Genomic DNA, 6,990 nt, shown 5'->3' on the forward strand with positions numbered 1-6,990 from the left:
GCACCCCCAATAAAAATCACCCCTGGCTTGCCCAAAATGACCCCAAAAAAGGGCATCCTGAGCCTCAGGAAGTCAGCCTTAAAATAAATGCTGAGCAGCTTTTATCCCATCTTTCAGTTTCTGGAGGTTCCCCCGTGATTTAACTCGAGGAAACAAAGCCCACATGTTCGTGCAAGCTTTGGTGCTAAGTTTCTATTTACTGATTCCTTGCCACCATTAAAATGTTTAATAGGTGAAGCTTAAATGGAAAGATGCAGCTGAGATATTTCTCTTGGCTCCCTGTCAGGAATAAAGAGGTTTTGAGGTATTGATCCGATGGCAGGTCCTCAGCAAAGCTCAGGCAAAACCTCACAGCCTGAGCCAGGAGCATCCCCAGAGCATCAGGACGTGGTTTGCTGGAAAGAGGGAGCTCGTGGGATCAGTGGGGATTTTCCTGCAAAGGAGTGGCGGGGATGGAGCCTGCAGAGTCTCCCGGCAGCAGTGGGGGACATTCATCAGGCTCCCTGGCAGGGAAAACTGACAAGCCTCACCCAGAGGGAATTAATGAAGGCTGGATTTTCCACCACCTTCTCTAAAAATCTCATCATTTCTGTGCTAGAACCTTCTAAAAAGGCAGTGCTGGTGAAGTGGCATAAAAGGCCACTTTATTAAACAATACATTACTGTTGGCTGTGTAACATTAAACCCCCCATGGGGTACCTTGCTTTCTTATCCTTTTTCCACTGAAACTCAGCTTCTTAGGGTGTGGAACAGAACACAGAAGTAGAAAAAATTGCTCATGGCCACCACTGCCTGTGGAAGGCATTTCCTGGGCTTATCCACTGCTTCCCAAAGGCTGCTGGACTCCTGTGTTTTAGAGAGGGGATAACCCACCCCACAGTGAATAAATGAAATAAATCAGTAAAGTTCTTCCTTCTGCCAGCACCCGAGGGTGCACAAACCCAGTGGAGCTGCCCCGAGGGCCCCTGACCCGGCTGTGAGGGTGCAGGGGAGCACTGGAGCCCCCAGGGGCACGAGGATACAGATCCCTAAAACAAAACGCCTTTTGGGGTGCAGACACAGCGTTTTTGCAGTGCTTGGGAGGCAGACCTACCTGGCAGCAGCCTCTGTGGAAGCCTGGATTCTTTATCCCAGCGTTTGCCCACGGGATTTGTCCCCCTCCGTCCCCTGGTGGCATCTGTCGCCATGGGCAGCACTGTGAGGAGCAGCAGGAAACATTACAGCGTCTTGATAAACTGGGAACAAAAGCCAGGGAGAAGTCAGAGGGGAGGAAAGAGGCAAAGAGAGGGGGAATGCTGCCAGGAGCAGGGGGATGAATCGCTGAAAACGGACTCTGTTTCCATTGCACATGCACAGGGATGGATTCCGAAAGAGAGTGACCAAACCCTCGCAAGGATCCTCCCAAAACGTTCCTCTCGGACACAGCTGCATCTTTTAGGGAATAAAAAATGTCCTCCAGCAGCAGCCTGGAACAATTTTAATCCCCAAACAGCTCTTTTGGGGAGGGGGAGGAACCTCAAAACCTGCGAGCCTTGCAACAGGTTCTGTTGGCAAACGCAGGCGAATCTGGAATATTTGCCTATTCCCCGTATCGAACCTGCCGGCTGATTTGATTACTTCCCTGGAAACGCATGTGCAAATCGGGTTTGCAGCCTTTGGAGGGCACTGCCTTCCGCCGCGCCGGCTCCGGTGACTGATGCCAGCGTCTCGCTAATGCGATGTGCAGCAAGAGCCGGCGGTGCATGCCGACGCCGATGCCCGGAGCTCGCGGCCGTAAATCCCTCCATTCCCAAATGCAAAACGCTGCCGTCGGAAATGCCTCACCCTGAAAAAATGTCCGAGCCACAATTCAATCGCTCAAATGAAGCGGGCTGAGGCACAGCCGTTCCTCTGCCACGCACTTACCCGGATAGAAGGAGCCGATGATGGAAGACTAAGGGGGGGAAAGGGCATCAAATTGAAAAGCCCCGGGGAGAGGAATGGGAGATAACGGAGAGAAAAACATTTAAAGCCTGAAATTATTCCCCCTCTCGGAAAAATTTCCTTCTCATCTCCCTGGGAAGCGCTCAAAGGAGAGCTGTGGTGCAGGCACCTTGGAGCGGGGGCAAATCTGATGGTAAGAATCCGAGCAGACAGTTAAGACTACACAAGTAAGCAAATTTATTTGAAGACAGAACAAATATCGTGGCAAACAACAATATGTAAATTCAGTTGAGAACAGGGGTAAATATCAGACTTTGTTTTCAAATCGATATAAAATATAGTCAGATTTCATTTTGTCCAAAAAGCAGCTCGCATCGCGGGGGGTGGGGGGTTGGAGGGGGTGGCCCTGTTCACGCCACCCGAGGTGGGTGTCACCTGGAAACCCTCAGGCTCGGGAGGTGGCTCCTCTGCCAGCGGAGATGAGCGATGCTGGGAGGAGACGGAGGTGCCTTTGGGACTCTCAATTTCCACCTCCATTCTCCTCAAAAGCCAATTTTTGCCACAAAGCAAGGGGCGGGTTCATCCCCTCCAAGACCCTCGGTGCCCACCCACCTGTGTTTGGACCGTGCAGGCATGAGGATCCCAGCTGCTTTTTAGGGTTGGGCATCTTTGAAGGTACCTACACCTCCTCTTCCTCACTGGCTCCTGTTGGATCAACCTCCAGTGGCTGAGCCTGAAAAGCCAGCGAGGGAGCTGCTCACCTCGGATGCCAGAGGCGTGAACAGGACAAAATCCCCTCCAGGGTGAAGGTGCTGGCGGGCTGCTTTCTAGAAAAACCATCCCAAAATAAAAGCAGACATAGAAAACATTAGATTGTCAATGAGGCTTTGAAACAAATTCAAGTTTATCCTTAATTTTTCTCATGTTTGTGTGTGTGTGTGTGGGTGATACAAACAGACGAGAAAGACGTGGTGGACTTCAAGCTGGGGACGGGCATGTGGTCAGTTGGTGTCCGCAGGAGCACCATCGGACAGGGAGGAGTTAGCACCAGAGAGTTTGGGGGACCCAACTGAGCACATGCGTCCTTTGGGAACAACGGGCCGTGGGGACACATGGAACAGTCCATTAGAAACAATACAAGGCAATTCATGAGTTTTCATACAGTACAATACAGTCACTGATCAATTAACCCTTTCAGTACAGTACATGACAAGTAACACTTTGCACCCTGTTAGCACTAGGAAAGGCGGGTTTGGGCTGCAGAGGGGTGGCTGCTCAGCTGTCCCTTCTGCCCTTGGATTTCAGGGACTGTGGATAGCTATGGCCGCTTTCCCACCCAGCCCGGACAGCCCGAGCCCAGACTGAGCCTGGTTCCCGGAGGGATGCGCTGGTGGAGCGCAGTGCCACCAGCCCATCCACCCAAATCAGGGAATCCTAGAATCCCACAATGGAGGGCACCTCAAAGATCATCTAATTCCAGCCTCCCTTTCACCAGACCAAGCTGCACAATGGTCCTGGTTTGGCCACGGGGATGGAAGAGCCAGCCCGGCCTGCCCTGTGCCAGCCACCGAAGCCGTGAGAAAACCTCCAACTCACACTCCACCTGGCCACTTCTGGTGCCAAAACAGGCAGAAAAGGGTTCAGGGGCTGCCTTCAGTCAGCCTCGAGCCAAACCTGCTTCTTCCCTCAGGCGTAGTGAGAACAGGGTCCATTGGAAAAGTGCTAAATTACAGTACATTGGCATTTCCATATGTCAACTATTGAACAGCAAAACAGATTGTTTGAAAACAGAATCAGTATCGTACAGTAAGTTCACACTTAATTCTTCACCGTTTCTACACTTGTAACACATGCATTTTATTTCCATTAGTTTAATGCCAGTAGGACCAACATCCTCCAGAACAATGATCTAACATTAAACAAAACTTCCTAAGGAAAATATTAAGCATCACATAAAGTTTCAGGAGAAAACCGGTTAATTAGCATCACAAGGTACTCAGATTTACACTTAGGAGTTTTCATGCCATGACTTTAAAACACCTTTTGGTTAATATCCTGGGGGTGGGGGAAAACAAACCCCAAAAAAACCAAACCAACCCAAAAAAAAAAGAGAAAAAAATTTAAAAAAGGAATGTTTTGGGAAATAATCTATTTCTCCATGTGTATACACACCCAGGGAGACAAGCACGAACACGCGGGCTGGTGCATGGGTGTGTGCACAATTTTGTTTTGATAAACTCGACTCATTTCAAGGGCATTTTCATGGGTCCAAACAGACTTTCAAGGAAATAAACTCTAAACTACTGAAGCAAATTAAAAAGTCTCTCTTGGAGGAACAGAAAAGGTTGGTAAAGCATCGCCTGTGTGCTGTTACAATGCGCTTCCCACGAGCTATCTGAAAACCCAAACAACTAAAAATCCTTTTTTTCCACCTAAAAGGCCTTTCCAGAGCAAAGGGTGCTGTGCTAGGATTTGCATTCAGGCCTCAAGTGAGACGGGCAGGAGAAAACACTTAATTCTACCTTCCCAAAGGATGAGATGCCATCTCCAAGGGACAAAAAACTACACCTGAGGGGGAAAATAAGACAAAAATACCTGTTCCACATCCCTCTTTCTCCCAAGCTTATTTCCAAGGACTCAGTGAGACTGGAGGGCTTGCTGGGGTGGGGAGGGATTTTCCAAATGGTTTGCCTTTATCCTGGTGACAGTGAGCGGGATGTGGGCTCTGTGTCACCGAGGAACTTTCTGGAGAGGCTGTTCCCTCAGCCACTATAATTTTGGGGGCTCAGACAGAGCAGCAGCATCGCCTCGTGCTATTTCTTTAAAGCTAAATTTGCAGGGATAATTTGGTTGGGGGGGGGGGGGGGAGGAAGAAAAAAAACTAACCCAACCCAAATAGTGGATTCTATTCCTGTTTTTACATCCAGTGACAGAGGATGTAAGAGCATAATACTTGGGGTTGCTCAAGATTTGGGGTTTTTAACCACCTTGGGTTCCCACTGAATATCCAAGCCCCTGAAGAAGGAAGCCAAGAAAACCAGCCACTAAACCTGGAGCTGTTTAGGGAAACTCCTCCATCTGCTGCAACAGGGAAACCCAACACACCCATTTCTTTTTGCTGCTGAAGGTTATTTCTGTGCTGGCCCCTTACTAGCAGCAGTGAAGGAGAAGCCCTAATTCCCTTCTCTGCATTCCCACTGATCACTCTGTACTGGCAGGGTTTATCCATCAAGTGTCACCAGGGAGAAACTCCCATGACGGAGGATTGCCAGAGAAGGATTTGGATTGACTGTGGGCTCGTCAAGGCTGATGAGCAGCAGTCCCGAGTGTGGATACCCTGGCATGAAGGGAACACAGGGCTCTCACACCCACCACGATTTAATTGCTGCCGTGGAAAACCACAGGGGCTTTTAAAGGAGCAAAACCCCACCAGGTGGTTGGGAGGGGGTGGCTTGGGGCAGCAAAACCCAGATTATTCAGCATCCCAGGGATCACCATTTTGAATCCTAGAGATTTCTGACTATGTTTCCTACTAACTCTTCCCTGCTGCTTTCTTGCTGGCAAGGGAGCTCTGATCCCTAGCCTTCCATAGGGAAATACCACAGGAATTTAAGAGGAACAGCACATCTGAACTGCCTCTGAACACGAGAGCTGATCAACTCCTAACAACGCTTTCCAAATCCAACAGCAAACCCCAGGGTTATTGTGCTCCATCTTCCAAATGGTCTGTAAATCTTTTTTACTTCAAAATGCCTTTTGCAGTTGAAGCCCACCACCAATCCCAACAGCACTTCCAGCGCAGGCACAATGATGGCTTTTATTGCAGTGGCCTGAGCGCAGCCTTTACTGGCACCGGGCTCTCAGACTGGTTTGGGCTGGGCTGTCCCATGGACTCACCGGGGCCCTGCACCAGACACAGGAGTGCCTGCCCTGCGACTCCTGCTCCACAAGGAGATGATCTTGCACCATCCCAATCCCTTTTGAGACTTCTCCTGCATCTTTGGTGTTTTCAAAAGCCATGCCCTCGGGTCTCCGGGTGACCTCGAAGTTTACAACAACCACCACGTCTGCCTGGATGTCAGTGATGTAGGTGTTGGTGCTGTCGTGTAAAACAAGCTTGGATGGGTAAATTCCCTACTCTCAGGTGGCTAATGGATATGTAACGGAAATCAGGCACTGGACAGTGGTCCAACACACCTCAAAATTTTCTTCTGATGGCCCCTACGTAATTAACACTGCGTCTAGGAGGGGAAATAGCTGGGGAAAAGAAGAGAGCTCAAAACTCAGTGCTAACAGTAGGTACAAAAGTGCAGTGCTCAGTTTAGTCCGAAGCAAAGTGACTGCTAGTACTTAAAGTGCTAGTCCCAGCGTCGGTTTGGTTCAGTGTCCAAAACACGGGGGGAAGGCGGGGGGGCTACCCCGGGGGGAAATCAAAAACAGACAGCACTGCAACTGCACATGCCACACCAAAAGTGCTTCAAATCACGCCACGGCTCAGCTTGTGAACACACACGAGCGAACGACTGACACCTTTTAGGCTACTATAAAGAACAGCTCCATGAACTCCATCACTACGAACCCGCTCGGGAAGCAAGCGGTCACGGCGCACAGAAAACAAAGGACGAGCCCACTCCAAAACCAAGAGCCTTTAGGAACACTGACGAGCCTTTGCAACTAGGATACTCAAAGTCTAGCGAAAGCAGCCTTGCCCAGTGTCTGCAACAAGCTTGGCCGATGCTTATCATGCACTTTGCAGAGGCAAACTGCCTCCTCTTACACGCTATCTTACAGCTTAGCCTATTTACCTATTTACTTGTGATCTGCTTCGTTAATTGCAGCTTCCTGACCGTGCATTAAGCTGGCTTGTTTCTCTTCACCACCCTACCTGCCAAAGGACAACGAACGCAAGGACGACGAAGGCGGTCTGGTAAACGCTGATGTGACTCACGGCCCGGCTTCGTTTTCATCAGGAACAAAGCTCCAGAGAAGGACTTTGGATCAGCACGCTCCTGGGGAGAGGCTGGGAAAGGAGGATTCATCCCAACAGATGACAGGATACCCTTTTCT

This window comes from Serinus canaria, chromosome 4 (genome assembly GCF_022539315.1).
Source record: "Serinus canaria isolate serCan28SL12 chromosome 4, serCan2020, whole genome shotgun sequence".
Classification (NCBI taxonomy): Eukaryota; Metazoa; Chordata; class Aves; order Passeriformes; family Fringillidae; genus Serinus; species Serinus canaria.